The 18,065-nt window shown below is 35.0% G+C and overlaps 1 protein-coding gene across 3 annotated transcripts in view; it reads right to left on the reverse strand.

The window, feature by feature from the left end:
- Window positions 1-18,065, reverse strand: part of PTN (pleiotrophin) — a 129,357-nt gene that overhangs the window by 63,225 nt on the left and 48,067 nt on the right. Inside the window, exon 1 of one of the 3 annotated variants that reach the window (XM_031939141.1) lies at window positions 16,734-16,754. The exons of 1 other annotated variant lie outside the window; for it this stretch is intronic. The gene's annotated coding sequence lies outside the window, so the exon portion shown is untranslated. Of the gene's footprint in view, window positions 1-16,733; window positions 16,755-18,065 lie in introns of those variants that run through there. One more of the 3 variants, XM_031939140.1, reaches the window with a different exon arrangement.

Consider the following 18,065-nt stretch of genomic DNA (forward strand, 5'->3'; position numbering starts at 1 on the left):
TAAATCAGTGAAACTGCATTCAGTAACAGCAATCTCATATCCAGTGACACTGTGCATGGTACTACTTATAGAATGAACCAATTAATGGAAAGTTTAAACACATATGTCCCATACCAAAAGCAAATGTCATATTATTTTAGGATAAAAGGTAAAGATGTGAGGAAAGAGAAAGATTTTTTTTAAGTGAACTATGTAGCCTGGAAAAGGAAAACTATCAATATTAAGTATGGGACAGAGAGAATGAGGGAGATACAATATGCATATTTTCCCCAGATACAAATGTAACTATTTCTTCATTTATGGAATGTAGGACAAAAGAAGAAAGTAAAAAATTTAAATCTTTGATTGGTTCTCCAAAAAATCTTATGACAGCCATAAATGCTAATGTAAAACTGATAGAGAGAGTTTGGAATGGAGCCTGAGATTTGGTTTCTATTAAATTGAAAAGGATTAAACAGCTACTTTTGTTCCTTTCAATTCAAAAAACATTTAGTAAGCATCTACTGGGTACCGAGCTCTGTGCAGGGCAAGATACAAGGATGAGATTGGCAATGACTTTTGCTTATATAAAGCTTCAAGAATATCCTTCCAGGAAGATAATGCAAGAATCTTACTAGCCAATGGGGAAGTAGCTTGCTCTCCCTGAATCTCATTTCTTTACCCAAAAGATAAGGGATAATAGTTTCTGCCTTATTTTATGTGATTTTCCTCAAAAGGCTTCTATGAGATTCACATAAGCAATGTATGTAATACTGTAAAAGAGCCAGCTCATATTGGCTCCAAACAATTTTTAAATTTTCAGAATGAGAATGTATACCTCTGAAACCAGTCATAGTACAAATTAGGGCTTGCTTTATTGTTTTGTCCATTTAAAAAATGATGGAGAAAATATCAATATTACAGATTATACATAAAAGTGTGTTGTGTGAACTTTGGGGGTTTTTTTTTGGGGGGGGGTCTGGAGAATCAACTATTAAATATTTAGTAGCATATCACTGAGTATATGGGATATTGCTTTGAAAATCAATCACTTCACAAATCATCTCACAAATGTCTTTACCAGTTATGATCAAGGATATGAACAAGGCCGATCTCATCCACTACTGTAATTTTTCAGGTAACAATTATGTATGTGTGTGTGTGTGTGTGTGTGTGTGTGTGAAATTATCAATAGTTATGGAGTTTAAGGACCTGAGTTAAAATTCAATCTGTCACTACCTTTATGAAATAGAATAGGTCATTCAACCTCTCATTCCTCAGTTTCCTCATCTACAATATGAGGTTAGACTACATAGTCTCTACAAATCATTCCAGTTTAAAATCTATGATTACATGATCCTGTAAATATTTCTTGCCTGCAAGGATATTATATTCTAATGGAAAACACACACACACACACACACACACACACACACACACACATATATATGTATAAATAATATATTTACTATAATAAAATAATATATTATGCATGAATAGAGTTGATGAAAGATAAAAACTAATCCCATCATCTTTAGAAAATATTTATCAATTACATTATTAGAATGGGAAATTATAGTTAGTCTTTTAAAATCTGATTGGGAAGACGGAACATGAAAATAAATAACTAATACAAATTAGAATGTGGGGCATTAGAGGGGAGCAAAAAAAATACTAAACCTATGTGAGATATTATCAAATTCCATATGTCTTAGAACCCAAAATAAGACCTCCTACCTAGCCTTATTGCTCCATGTGTTGCTACTACTTGGGCTATATGTTTGAGGTATATGTGGTCAAACTTTTATTTATTCATCATATATTCGTAGGTATCCTTCCCCTAGTATCATAGTATTGGTTCACTTCTCTGGCATTCCTAAGAGAAAGTATTTCCTGGAAAGGAAATCTCAGCAATACAAAAGTCTCAGAGGCTTGGATGGGAGGGAGATTTTTTATTTTCAACATTTTTAGTTCCATTTTAACTCTTCTTGTCAGCAGTTCTTCGGGAAGGTTGTCAAAAGAGAAGCTCAGACTCTTGTTCAGAAGGCAAAATGGCAATTGTTTTCAATTGCATATGGAAGAACACTGGGAAGTTTCCCAGGCACAGTGGCTATTTGTGTGAGGCCTTATGCAGTTCCATATGCATCATGCAGTTCTTAATGCCAAATTCCCCTGGCAATATCCTGTAGACACAGTTTGATGGCTCAACAAATCAATATGAACTTCACATTGCCATGCAAGGTCTCTCACCACAACACAGGGTTCCATTGCCCTGGGTTGCCCTAAAGGAGCCTGATTTGCATCACAATGACTAGCATCCCTGCGGGACATAGCATTAAGTATCCCCACTTAGTTTAATCCACATTATTCTGAGAACCACTTCTCCATAGGGGGTAGGCTTGTATTGCAAAGAATTCAGAGAAGCTAAGACTCTTACAGTTGAGTCTCTCAACCACAGCTGAACTAGTGAGCAAAACAACAACTAAGATTTGTGGTAGTACATGGCGGAGCAAGAAAAAGAACTTGGCTTCAGGGCTAAAGACTAGCAAAGTGCCAAGGAGAAGATTCATTCCCTTTTCTACAATCCTTCTGTCTTTTCTAGAGTGAACCAAGAGTTCATTTCCCTAGAGAATTTTGTGGGATTTACCAAACCATCTGACTAATCAAAACTGGCATTAAGATAAAGAATAGCCTGCTTCTCATTAACTTTCATTATGCTAACTCATAATTCAAGTCATAATACTAAAATAAATAAATACGTAAATACTTAAATAAATACTTAAATACAGGTTAATATAGACCTGTTTCCCTCAGTTTCTATAACTGTAAAAGAGGAATAAAGATAGCCTACTTTTCAAAGTTGTTATGGGGATTCAAATAAGTTATTTGTAAAAAGCACTTAGTATATGCTCAAAAAGTTATCAAACTGTGCATACCCTTTGACCCAGCAGTGTTTCTACTAGGCTTATATCCCAAAGAGCTCATAAAGGAGGGAAAGGGACACACGTGTGCAAAAATGTTTGTGGCAGCCCTGTTTGTAGTGGCCAGGAACTGGAAACTAAGTGGATGCCCATCAGTTGGAGAATGGCTGAATAAGTTATGGTATATGAATGTTATGGAATATTATTGTTCTGTAAGAAACAACCAACAGGATGATTTCAGAGAGGCCTGAAGAGACTTATATGAACTGATGCTAAGTGAAATGAGCAGAACCAGGAGATCATTATATACGGCAACAACAAGAGTATATGATAACCAATTCTGAAGGACATGACTCTTTCATTGAGATTGAGAAACAATGAGATGATTCAGATCCATTCCAATAATCTTGTGATGAAGAGAGCCATCTGCACCCAGAGAGAGGATTGTGGGAAACTGAGTGGGGACTACACCATAGAATTCTCACTCTTTCTGTTATTGTTTGCTAGCATTTTGTTTTCTTTCCCAGTTTTTTTGTTCCTTCTTGATCCAATTTTTCTTGTTCAGCAAGATAAATATGAATACATATACTGGATTTAACATATTTTAACATATTTGACATGTATTGGACTACCTGCCATCTGGGGAGGGGATGGGAGATAGAAGGGGATAATTTGAAACAGAAGGTTTTGCAAGGGTCAATGCTGAAAAATTACCCATGCATATGCTTTGTAAATAAAAAGTTTTAATAAAAATTTTAAAAGCACTTTGTATGATTCCCAGCATATAATAAGCATTAAATGAACTTTTTCCCATTCTGTGAATTAAAATAAAGGGTAACCTTCACTAAAAAAGGAGGATAGGAAACTTTGCAAATATTACATCATAGAATGTATCTTACTAGTTGTGTCATCCCATTCATCAAGAAGGATGTCACCATTAACTAGACATTTATTCCAGTGGTTGTACAAGCCATACAACACCAGAGGGTGCACTAGGGTAGCACCAAGCTCTTTTGGCTCTCTGGGAGCTGGTTCTCCCTCCTGCCATGTTCCATCTCTTTTATGAGGGCCAATACTGATTTCATTAGTGTAGAGACTTAAGGTAGAAATATCCAATCATATTTCTACTTTTGCTGTCTTTCAACGGAAATGACCTACAGTTTTTTTTTTTTTTATCATTATTCATAATACTCAAATACATTCAACTCAAATACATTCAAATGGGCTCCCATGAATCCTTTCCAGATCAAATAGTCTAAAACTCAAGAGCTAAAGAAAGATTACTTAGGAACTCAGATTCTAATGCCCCCTGTTTGTCCATACGTGAGTTAAATTAATAGTGACCAGTAGATTGGAAAAGATCTATTAATCTCCCAATCCTAAAGGAGAACAATACCAAAGAATGTTTAAATTACTGCACCACTAAACTCAAACTCACACACCAGGAAGGTTATGCTTAAGATTCTGCAAGTTGAATTTCAGCAACATATGAACCGAAAATTACCAGAAATACAGGATAGTGCATAAGAATTAAAGATCAAATTGCCAATATTTGCTGGATTATGGAAAAAGCAATGGAGTTTCAGAAAAACATCTACTTCTGCTCTATTGACTACACTAGAGCCTTTTTGTGGATCACATTTTGTTGTTCAAAGAGATGAGATTACCACATTATCTTATTTGTCTCCTGAGAAATTTGTATGGAGATCAGGAAGAAACAGTTAGAACTGAACATAGGACAACTGAATAGTTTAAAATTGGAAAAGAAGTACAACAAGGCTATATAGTGTCACTATATATATATATATATATATATATATATGCGTGTGTGTGTGTGTGTGTGTGTGTGTATATATATATATATATATATATATATATATATATATATACACACAAAATGCCAGACTGACAAATCAAAAGCCAGAATTAAGGTGTCTGGGAGAAATATTAAAAATCTCAAAAATGCAGTCAACAATTCTGATGACAGAAAAGGAAGAATTGAAATTTTTCGATGAAAGTGAAAGAGGAGAACATTGCAAATTGGGACCATCACTTCCTGGCAAATAGAAAGAGAAGAAATGAAAGCAATGTCAGATTTTATACTCTTAGGCTCAGACCACAGTAGACAGAAACTGCAGCCATGAATTAAAAGAACTTTGCTCCTTAGAAAAAAAGATTTGACAAATCTAGACAACATATTAAAAAACAAAGACATCACCTTTCCAACAAAAATCCATATAGTCAAAGCAATAGCTTTCCCACTAGTAAGATTTGTCTATGAGAAGTGGACTATAAGAAAAGCTGAAGACAGCAGAATAAATGCTTTCAAATTGTGATGCTGGAAAAGACTTTTGAGAGTTCCTTTGAAAGCAAGGAGATTGATTTAGTCAATACTTAAAAGAAATTAATTCAGACAATTCAATGACAAATACTAAAAATGAAGATTAGATACCCTGACCTGGCCATATAATGAGAGGACAAGACTCACTGGAAGACACCCCAATATTAGGAAAAATTGAAGACAAAAGAAGAAAGGAATGGCAAAGGATGAGATGGATAGATGAGTGTTATAGAAACAATGAACATAAGCTTGGACAGACCAGAAGATAGTGGACAATATGAAGAATCTGGTGTGCTATGGTTCATGGGTTCCAATCAGACACAACTTAATGAATGAACAAAAAATTCAACAAGTTAAATCCCCTTGAGATTTGAATACTTTCTTCACTCACAACCTTTCTAAAGGATAAACATCTCCACAATGGAAGGGGCTTAGTAACTAAAGTATTTCAGCTAGTGTCTTTTTCATCAAAGGCAGTATGTGCCTAGATAAGGAAGGGTAATAACAAGAAGACTGGATCCATGTATTCATTTAATAGTGTCTCAACCCTCTTTCACACCATTTCCTCTATAAACCACTTATTACATCCACCCAAAATTTGAATCCAGAATTTTATGCTATTCTCTGATAACTTCCTCCTGGACCAGGTTACTATCTCATGGTCCCCTTCTTCCTTAATGCTAGGTCCTGCAAGGATGCTTGTTATTGTGATGCAAATCAGGCTCCTTTAGGGCAACCAGGGCAAAGGAACCCCATGTTGTGGTGAGAGACCTTGCATAGCTATGTGAAGATCAAGTTGATTTGTTGAGCCATCCAACTGTGTCCATAGGATATTGCTAGGGGAACTTGACATGAAGAACTGCATAATGCATATGGAACTGCATAAGGCCTCACACAAATAGCCACTGTGCCTGGGAAACTTCCCAGTGTTCTTCCATGTGCAATTGAAGACAATTGCCATTTTGCCTTCTGAACAGGAGTCTGAACTTCTCTTTTGACAACCTTCCCAAAGAACTGCTGGCAAGAAGAGTTAAAATGGAATTAGAAATGTTGAAAATAAAAATCTCCCTCCCATCCAAGCCTCTGAGACTTTTGTATTGCTGAGATTTCTGTTCCAGGAAATACTTTCTCTTAGGAATGCCAGAGAAGTGAACTAACACTATGATACTAGGGGAAAGATAACTACCAATATATGATGAATAAATAAAAGTTTGACCACATATACCTCAAGAGCTTACAATTTGGACTTGGCTCCTTGCTTCCAGAAATGGATCATCCTTGCAAAAAGCTGATGTCCCTCAATAGATTCTGTTTCCCAAACATATAGCCCAAGCAGTAGCAACACATGGAGGAATAAGGCTAGGTAGGAGGTCTTATTTTGGGATCTAAGACATATGGAATTTAATATCTCAAATTGGTCTAGCATTTTTTGCTCCCCTCTAATGCACCACATTCTAATTTTCATTAGTTATTTGTTTTCATGGCCTATCTTCCCAACTAGACTTTTGATGATATCAAGTTTGAAAGACTATGGGTAATTCCCTTCTCACCTTCCCTCAATTCCTGCTTCTTCATGAAGATCATTAAACCCAAATGTTTCCTGAGCCTACCCCTAAGTAGATGAGAATAAGCTATATTATTTTTCTCCTTCAGTGATGAAGAACTTAAAAATATTTGCTGCTACTGCCACAAAAAAAAAAACTACTATAGCAGCTTTTATTTTATGGTGGTAAAGAAGTAAAATTGGGAGAACAATCAATCAATTAGAAAATGGCCAAATAAATCAAGATATATATTTGTGAAGGAATACTACTGCACTATATGAAATGATGAGCAGAATGCTTTCAAAAAAAAAAACAACCTTAAAAGACTTATAATAACCAATACAATATGAACTAAGTAGAATCAGGAGAACATTGTACACATTAACAGAAACATATTTAAGGATGATCAACTATGATTAATGAAAAAAAATCAAATGAAGATGGCTTAGTCAACTATGATTAATGAAAAAAAATCAAATGAAGGTGGCTTAGCTCTACCAGATCTAAAATTATATTATAGAACAGCAGTTACCAAAACCATTTGGTATTGGCTAACAAATAGATTAGTTGATCAGTGGAATAGGTTAGGTTCAAGGGACAAAACAGTCAACAACTATAGCAACCTAGTCTTTGACAAACCCAAAGACCCCAGCTTTTGGGATAAGAACTTACTGTTTGATAAAAATTGCTGGGAAAATTGGAAACTAATATGGCATAAACTAGGCATTGATCTATACTTAACGCCGTACACCAAGATAAGGTCAAAATGGGTTCATGACCTAGGCATAAAGAATGAAATTATTAATAAATTAGAGGAACACAGGATAGTTTACCTCTCAGACCTGTGGAAGGGGAAGGTCTTTATGACCAAAGCAGAACTAGAGATCATTACTGATCACAAAATAGAAAATTTCGACTATACCAAACTGAAAAGTTTTTGTACAAACAAAACTAATGCAGACAAGATTAGAAGGGAAGCAATAAACTGGGAAAATATTTTTACAGTCAAAGGTTCTGATAAAGGCCTCATTTCCAAAATATATAGAGAATTAACTCTAATTTATAAAAAATCAAGCCATTCTCCAATTGAAAAATGGTCAAAGGATATGAACAGACAATTCTCAGATGAAGAAATTGAAACTATTTCTAGTCATATGAAAAGATGCTCCAAGTCATTATTAATCAGAGAAATGCAAATTAAGACAACTCTAAGATACCACTACACACCTGTCAGATTGGCTAAGATGACAGGAAAAAATAATGATGATTGTTGGAGGGGATGCGGGAAAACTGGGACATTGATGCATTGTTGGTGGAGTTGTGAACGAATCCAACCATTTTGGAGAGTAGTTTGGAACTATGCTCAAAAAGTTATCAAACTGTGCATACCCTTTGATCCAGCAGTGTTACTACTGGGATTATATCCCAAAGAGATTATAAAGAAGGGAAAGGGACCTGTATGTGCACGAATGTTTGTGGCAGCCCTTTTTGTAGTGGCTAGAAACTGGAAACTGAATGGATGTCCATCAGTTGGAGAATGGCTGAATAAATTGTGGTATATGAATATTATGGAATATTACTGTTCTGTAAGAAATGACCAACAGGATGATTTCAGAAAAGGCCTGGAGAGACCTACATGAACTGATGCTGAGTGAAATGAGCAGGACCAGGAGATCATTATATACTTCAACAACAATACTATATGATGACCAGTTCTGATGGACCTGGCCATCCTCAGCAATGAGATCAACCAAATCATTTCCAATGGAGCAGTAATGAACTGAACCAGCTACGCCCAGAGAAAGAACTCTGGGAGATGACTAAAAACCATTACATTGAATTCCCAATCCCTATATTTATGCCCACTTGCATTTTTGATTTCCTTCGCAAGCTAATTGTACAATATTTCAGAGTCTGATTCTTTTTGTACAGCAAAATAACGGTTTGGTCATGTATACTTATTGTGTATCTAATTTATATTTTAATATATTTAACATCTACTAGTCATCTTGCCATCTGGGGGAGGGGGTGGGAGGTAAGAGGTGAAAAATTGGAACAAGAGGTTTGGCAATTGTTAATGCTTAAATTACCCCATTATATATCCGAAATAAAAAGGCTATTAAATAAAAAAAAAAAAAAAAAAAGATGCTCCAAGTCATTATTAATCAGAGAAATGCAAATTAAGACAACTCTAAGATACCACTACACACCTGTCAGATTGGCTAAGATGACAGGAAAAAATAATGATGATTGTTGGAGGGGATGCGGGAAAACTGGGACATTGATGCATTGTTGGTGGAGTTGTGAACGAATCCAACCATTTTGGAGAGTAGTTTGGAACTATGCTCAAAAAGTTATCAAACTGTGCATACCCTTTGATCCAGCAGTGTTACTACTGGGATTATATCCCAAAGAGATTATAAAGAAGGGAAAGGGACCTGTATGTGCACGAATGTTTGTGGCAGCCCTTTTTGTAGTGGCTAGAAACTGGAAACTGAATGGATGTCCATCAGTTGGAGAATGGCTGAATAAATTGTGGTATATGAATATTATGGAATATTACTGTTCTGTAAGAAATGACCAACAGGATGATTTCAGAAAAGGCCTGGAGAGACCTACATGAACTGATGCTGAGTGAAATGAGCAGGACCAGGAGATCATTATATACTTCAACAACAATACTATATGATGACCAGTTCTGATGGACCTGGCCATCCTCAGCAATGAGATCAACCAAATCATTTCCAATGGAGCAGTAATGAACTGAACCAGCTACGCCCAGAGAAAGAACTCTGGGAGATGACTAAAAACCATTACATTGAATTCCCAATCCCTATATTTATGCCCACTTGCATTTTTGATTTCCTTCGCAAGCTAATTGTACAATATTTCAGAGTCTGATTCTTTTTGTACAGCAAAATAACGGTTTGGTCATGTATACTTATTGTGTATCTAATTTATATTTTAATATATTTAACATCTACTAGTCATCTTGCCATCTGGGGGAGGGGGTGGGAGGTAAGAGGTGAAAAATTGGAACAAGAGGTTTGGCAATTGTTAATGCTGTAAAGTTACCCATACATATAACCTGTAAATAAAAGGCTATTAAATAAACAAATTTAAAAAAAAAAAAAAAAAGGATGATCAACTATGGAAGACTTAGCTACTCAATGATCCAAGACAATTCCAAAAGATCCATGGAGAAAACAAATGCTAATCACCTCCAGAGAGAGAACCAATTAAATTTAAATGGAAATTGAAGCATTTTTAAAACTTTTTTTTTGGAGGGGGGAGATCTGTTTTCTTTTGCAACATACTTAATATGTAAATATATTTTATATGACTTCACATGTATAATGAATATCAAATTACTTGACTTCTTAAGGAAGCATAAGAGGGAGGGAAAGAATTTGAAAGTGCAAAAAATTTATATGCACTTGGGAATATTTAAGAAAATAAAATATATATTTTAAAAAGAAGGGAATATTCTAAGGATATTTGTTCCAAATCTACATTTTCTCAAATCATTCAAACACTAGGATTCTTATTTATATTCATTGTACTGTAATGGGAAATATATTTTGTACAGGTTTTTTTCATTCTCTAAAATAGAAAATATTTCTATAATGCATTTGAACTATGACAATTTTAAAATGTATGAGATCAATTCTTCTCAATGGATACTTTGTGCAATATTGAGTTGCTTACAAGAAAAATTCTCCTATCCCAGAAAGTGCTCTAATTAATAATTATTTTGTCCTCCATCTTCAAATCTCTGTTCCTTTCATTACTGGACATGATGTAATCCATAGAAATTACTCATATTATATAGAGACTTGCAAAAAAGAAAAAAAAATCCCATTTTATGGACTATAATATGAAAATGAGATGCTACCCATAAATGCAATTATCTTCTCCTTAAAAAAAATTTAAAAAGAACTTGTGCAGTCCTTTGCCTTGGATTCTCTTCTTATTCCCAGTCTCTCTTGCCTTGCCCCCCCCCCCCCAGGTGTTATATTAGATCTTTAGTCTTCCCTTGTGTAATTAAAATATACCATAATTAAAATCTATCGATTTGCATACTGGTCTGATGGCATCTTTATGATAGTTTCCCAGTTTTTGAGAAAATTTGGACACTCCCAAAACATTTTATCTGTCCTAGAGACTTAGCTCTAATCTCTTCTGTATAGACAAATTCCACATCCAGTTCTTTGATCATACTAGTGTCACCAATTGGTGCAACTCCAAATTTTTCTATGCCAGATTTGCCTATTTATTGCTTTCTTCAAAAATCTGGTTCAAAACTCAACTTTACAAAGCTTCCTCTGATCCCACTCTTGCCTCAATCACATTGCTACCATGAATTCCCTTTACATGTATATTTTCTGCACCATGTTATGTTCTTTTTTTCCCTTTTGTTATTTCATTCTTTCTTTATCTATGTGGTCTATGAACCTCCTAAGACAAAGAGCACATAATCTTTGCTTATTGTGTATCCTAAATGATTTATTATCTCAAGCGTCTTCCAACCAGTGAATGTTGTAGTCAGAAACTGAAATCCAGAGGTCAATGATTTAAGATCACATACCTAGTTCCTATGGAAAGGGGATTAAAATCAAGGTTTGCTGACTCAGGGGCCAATGTTCACTCTACCTCCTCCTACAGTGATGCCATTAGCCTACAGTGATCCCATTAGCAGGAAAGAAGAGTTCTAGGTGTACTCCCTAAAGCAGAGCAAATTCCTAAAGTAGATGTGGTTTTCCAATGGCCTTGACTTGAGTCTTCATTGGTATGCTTCCTCACAAGATGGTCACTGGAGAATCAAGTTAATTAGTCAGTCTTAAGAAATTTATAGAAAAGGATATTCACTAATGTGGCAACATAACAAAAGTTGGTACAAACTCCTCAAAAATCTTTGTGATACCTTTTCCCCAAGTACCTGTAGGGTCCAAATGGAAGTGGGTTCGAATTTAGAGAGTCCATATAATAAAGGGTAAACTCACAGGTCTTGGTTGTTTAAAGTCCCTTTCTCCTATTTATAAAGTACCAAAAAAAAATTCCCATTTAGCTCATGAATCTGAAATCAGTTTGTCTTTAGTTCCCAATGCAGAAAATGCTGCTGGCTTATCTGTGGGTACTTCCGCAGACTCCAATGGGAACAAGAGAAATCCAATATCTTGCATGATCATAAATGAGCTGGTTGTGCAGCCTCTCTAATCTTTTAAAGCTTGAATGTCCTACTCTACTCACAATTAGAGATCTGCGGAAAGAGATTTATCCAAAGCTTCTTATTCCATTCCCTTTACCCATCCCATAGTGGACCCTCCTCAGATTTGTGCTAAGAAGCTACACATGTTCCAATTATTGGAATAATTTTCTATTCCAGCTAACTGGATATTTTATATGTTATAATGAAATCCCAAGGTCAAAATGGAGCAAACCTCTTATTTGGTATCATTTTACTTTATCAAAATGCTTTGGGAGTTCTTTGCAATATTTTAAAGCCTCTTGAATAAATGAATGAATAACATTTTTTTTTCATCTAGTTAAATTATCAGGATAAAATCAAACAGGATAGTTTTGACCACATCTTTACAATTGAATTCTCCTATATATCTAGAATAGTGTAGGATAGTGATTAGCACATAGTTAATGGTCAGTTAATCAACATAAGAACCAAAACAGCCTAGATCTGAAGTATTTTGAATACTTCAAACATTGTATTTCTCCCTCTATCCAAAGCCCCTGCCAAAGCTACATGTACTCCCTTAAGAAAACAGATATATTGGAAAGAACCTGAGTTGAAGTCAGAAGTTCTGGGTTCCAGTTCTGACCTTGCTATTCTTCAACCTTGAGATTGTGAGGGGGCACATCATTTAAATGTGCCTCCAAATACCAATTTAAGCTCCATGAGGAAAAATCCAGGTTGTTTTTGTCTTTTTGTCCATATCATTGAAGCATGCAAAATTTTCTGTCCAGAGTAGGCGTTCAACAAATATTTGCTGCCTTGAATTAATGAATACAAACAATGTGAAGACAACTAATCCGGCTTATCTAGACCAAAATAATTTGTCAACCACAAAGTGCTAAATGTATTCATGTGTGCTGTTTTATTTCTACCTACGGTGTCAATTAAATGCTATTACCTTATTTCCAATCATGTACAGGCCATGTCCATTTTTATCAAATATTCTTCAATAATAACTATTTATTGACTAATTGACAGCTATCAGTTCCTTCTAAATTCATCATTTTGTAACAAAGTGCTGATTGTCTCACCCTACTATCTCTATGAATTTTGAGCCCCATCCTTACTTTCTCTGGTTCTTATTTTCTTTATTAAAAATGAAGATACAATGAAATGACTTGTAATGCTTTCTTCAACTCTAACATTCTGTGATTTCAGGGGAAAAATTAATCTTTATTCATATATCCTCGATGTTACAAATAAAAGTGAAATGCTATATAAACTGAGCTCATTTTTAAAATTTTGAGGAAGCATAATACAGCAGAAAAGATGCCACAACTAGAGTTAAGTTCCTGGGTTTCAAGAGCTAAGTCTGATATTTACTACTTTGAGCCAGTCACAATGTCTCTTAGTTTTCCTATCATTAATATATGAGGGGATTAAACTGGTTTCTAGAGTCCCTTACAGCTAAATTTCTATGACACTATGAACTTTACTCTTTGTCTTCATTATTTTGGATTATACTTGGGAACCTGCTTAATAATATTTAAGCATATTTAATGTTGTCAAGCTGCTCATCACCATAAATGCATATTTCTAAACTAATATTTTCCCAGTGATATTTACAGAGCTGTGAATCATGGAATATTATATTCTCAGAAGAACCAAAATTATAAATGGAGGGTCAACAGAAAGATGCCCAGTAGGTAGAAGCAGAATCTAACATTACCAACTATGACTTAAGAATGAGAAATACTAAAAATAAAAGACATAGATAAAATGCATTGGTCCACTAAGGAAGTGGTCCCGTGATGTACTAACTATGAAAAATAAACAGATTACATACACGTTGCATTTATATCCTCAGGATACTAAAAGATCTAAAGAGTGTCCTCTTGTGCATTGAGTGGATTCCCAGTGGAGGACTTATGGAAAGATATACAAAGGAAACAGCATAAGATGAAATGTCAAAAAAGAGTTACAATCTGCATTAAGGGAAGATGGTAAGAGACTGATTCAATCTCAGATTCATAAAAGTATCTGTAAGTATTGGACTTAAATGTGTTTAAAAATTATTTCTTTTATGATAAAACAAAACAGCAAAAATAATTCTTTTCATATAAAGTTTGTGTCTGATCTCAGTGTAGTAAAGCTGTTCATTATGAGAACCACTGAATATATACTCAAAGTAAACACCTAGAAGGAAATAAGCATAAAGTCTCCTCAGAAAATTCACATAATCAGCGAGGGAAGATGACATGGAATTATATTTCTTGCTTTTCAAGAAAAAAAAGGGTTTTGTTGTTGTTGTTGTTTTCTTAGAATCTACTAAGATTCTAAAATACTAAGAATCTACTTATTGTCACAGAAAAAAAAAAAAAAAAACATGGAATTTAAGCATGTGTATAGGAGCTTTATCACCTTTAAATAGTACCTAAGTTGTCAATACATCCTAAAGACATTTTGACTAGAAGTTAAAAAGTGTACATCAAGTTGAAAGATGTTTTCTGCTGAAACCTGAGCAGAAAATTAGAGTTAGATTAGGCAAGGATTGAAAACAGTTGAGGATTAGTGAGAACATCACTAAATTGTATGGAGGTGTTTATATATTTTATTTTAAATTTGTTCTTTAGTACTAAATACTGTACTTTTAAATATTTGTGTTTAGCTGCTTTAATGGAGTTCTATTTTTGTTGTTTGGGATTTATTTTGTTTTCCCTTGAGTAGAAAAGCAACTAGTGTTCCCTTCAGTTAATTACACCTTTAAGAAGCTTGTCTGTATAGTGTAAAGTCACAGACAAAACTCCCTCACATGCCTGATGGCAGTAGCAGATTACATATGAGTGAAAATTCCTTAATGGAAAACAAGATCAACAACAAAAGAACCTATACATAAATATGGTACACATATATACAAACATATATGTGTATATATATATATATATGTGTGTGTGTGTTTATATGTGTGTATATGTATATATATATATATATACATATATATGTGTGTGTGTGTGTTTATATGTGTGTATATGTATATATATATACATATACATATATATATTCTCTTCTTGAACATTGAAAAAATCTGATATGAAAATCTATAATAAAATAGAAATAAGCAGCACATGCAATTAAAATAATACCCTAACACTAGGAAGGCATTCTGCCCCCATAAAGGCTATTCAGGAAAGTTCCTGATAAAAGAGAGAAACTGAAGTCATTCCTATATAGACTACACACTCTATTAACACGGAGTCTTTTATCCTAAAGCCTGGGAAAGGCCCCTTGTGCAATTTACACAAATAATGACTCTTATATTAAGTCACTACACATTATCTTGACATTCCAAGTGTTGTTGACTGACAAGAAGGACTTTCATCCTTTCCCCTTTCTCTGATCTCCATCCTTCTCTTCTCTCTCTCTGATTCTCTCTTTGCTTTGCATCTTCTGACAGCCAAGTTTTTACAGAGTTACTCGAGGTTACAATGTGTTGTCCCTAGTGGAAATCAGAAACTTTAATTCAAAAAGTGGCTACTCTTGACCTCTGACCCTGCCGCCACCCACTCTGACACTCCCATCCTTTTTCCATCTCCATGGAAATGAATGGCCAAGTGGAAAAATGGGAGCAAGTGAAGTCTAAAGCTATTCACAGAGCCCCCCGAGAGAAAGATGAATGAAACTCATTCATCAACAAGCAGGAGATGGAGAAAGCATTACTCACAGCAAAGCAAGCTGAGAAACAGAGAGGGAGAGAGAGGACGAAAGCCAGAGAAATAGAGAGGGGTAAAAGGATAGCAGGAAGGGAGCACATGATAGAGAAAAAATGTTATGCAAGTTGAACAAGAAAATAAAAAAGAAAGTGAGTGCCTAGTTTCCAAAAAATGGATTATATGGAGAAAGTGTTCACATCCTTAGAACATCCTCTACATAGAAGAAGATTGGGGGAATGAAAAGGCAAAGAAGGCAGAGGCTTGGATACAGAGCAGCTGCCCAGAATTTTTGCTTAAATGGTCTGGGTAACCTATTGATTTTGAATGGGAGTGCGAAGCTATGTTGGACTTCAAAGAGATAGCCATGGCTGGCTGCCCCAGGCACTCTGAATTCCTGAAACAGTTTGGAATGGAGGAGCTCATCTATGCTGTCCCATAGTTCAGAAGTAGCATTAGGTGATGGAAGGCTGTGGAATCACAGAATTTGAGAGTGAGGAGGGAGCTCAGTAATCAGATTTATAGACTCATGCATAAATTGAGAATTCTGCTTCCAAAAACTGAGTCCCCTGTATATAATATTTTTTGAAAATGAAGATACATTAAAATAAAATCATTGTAGACCTGGCATTGACCTGAAAGGTCTTCATTTTTAAAGAGAGTTCAGTAGGCAGAGTTATAGATTCATGTATAGATTTAGAATTCCAGCTAAGAGTATGAACCAATAGCACTATAACCAATGAATCTTAGAGAAGCAGAAGTGCCTGGATCACTTCTAACAGCTGAGTCCCCTGTACATAAGATTTAATTTTGAAATAAAGATAAGTTAAAATAAAATAGGTTATACTGTTATTGAACATAACTTCTCACTATTTTATGTAATAAATTTTTTTTAGTTGATTTTTCCTGCAGATAGGATAATTATTAAGAGAAATCTCACTTTCTTACAAGATCACAACTGGAATAGATGGACTATGAAGTTTCTTCCAACTCTAGATCCCATTATCACAGTTTTAGAGCTGGCATTGACTTTAGAAGCCTTCATTTACCTACCTTTCAAACAGCGTCTGGCTGAACAAGGACATCTTCAATTCTCTGCACCTTCAATTAAAAACAAGGTCATCTACTTACTGAGATACTCTGACAATCACAATCCTGATGAATCTACTCAAATGTTCTTGCCCCTAAGCTGCTTCATGATAAGATTTTACTGGCCAAATTGGAGTCTACCTTTGAGCAATACAAGTGGTTTATCCCCTTCATATCTTTCCTTTTTCCCATGGATGGACTTTATCTGTTTTGTTTTGTTTTTAACTCAATTTCTCTATCTCACCCAGGATGAAACTGCAGCAGTTTCCCACAAGCTCAATCTCACTACCCATTGACAAAGGACCTTTCAACCTGAGCTGGTTTGTTTCAGGCAGCTAGGTAGCACAGTGGATAGAAAAATATTTGAGGAATATTTGAGTTTAAATCCAATCTCAGATATTTACTAACTGAATGACCCTGGCCCAGTCAATTAATTCTCTAAATTTCATATACTATAAAATGAGAATAATAATGGCACCCACATTGCAGGGTTGTCATGAGGGTCAAATGAGAAAAAATTTTAAAAATATATATTTAGTACAGTATCTGGTACTTAATAGTTCTGTAAATACTTATCTCTTTCCCTCTCCCCCTTTCTCTTTAAGGAGTCTGATGGCCCAAAGCTGTCAATATGATGTTGCAGACACTCTATCAGCTAACCCACTTCAACTCAGAACCCCTAAATTGAAGCAATCCACTAGCTTCAGCCACCTCTGAGGCAGGGATTTACTGATGTACACAATCATGCTTGACTTGAATTTATCTAAATAAAGAGAAGTTTAAAGAATGGGACAGAAACTTAAATGCATGGTAAGAGAGTTAAATTATGTTAATGCCGGCTACCCGTAAATCACTTCCTTGCTCTCTAGATTAAATCAATTTTTAGATAAAATTAATCTCATTTGCTCTTTTGCCACCTCCTCTCCCACACATCTCCTATTTTAGATACAAAAAGTTCATGTAAAATGAATGGGATCACAAAAAGGTAAGAACCTCAGGAAAATCCATTTATGCTTGTAGGAGCAAGTTATGGCAGATGAGTTCTTTGTGCAGGTATAATCACCCACTCAGTCATGATTTCAACAAGTACTTTTCAGTGGCCTAGCATGATATTGTATCTCATTATCAAAAGGGATGTGATCCAAATCTTGAATCCCCATCACCATCAATCAGATAACAAGAACCCCAAGCTATTCATTATCTAAAGAAGCACCTAAAGAAATGACTATCTTCCATGTGTGAATGAAATAGGAATCCAACTTTGACGATTTAATAGAAAGCAGAAATTTGTAGGTT

The sequence above is a fragment of the Sarcophilus harrisii genome, chromosome 5 (assembly GCF_902635505.1).
Source record: "Sarcophilus harrisii chromosome 5, mSarHar1.11, whole genome shotgun sequence".
In the NCBI taxonomy this organism is placed as follows: domain Eukaryota; kingdom Metazoa; phylum Chordata; class Mammalia; order Dasyuromorphia; family Dasyuridae; genus Sarcophilus; species Sarcophilus harrisii.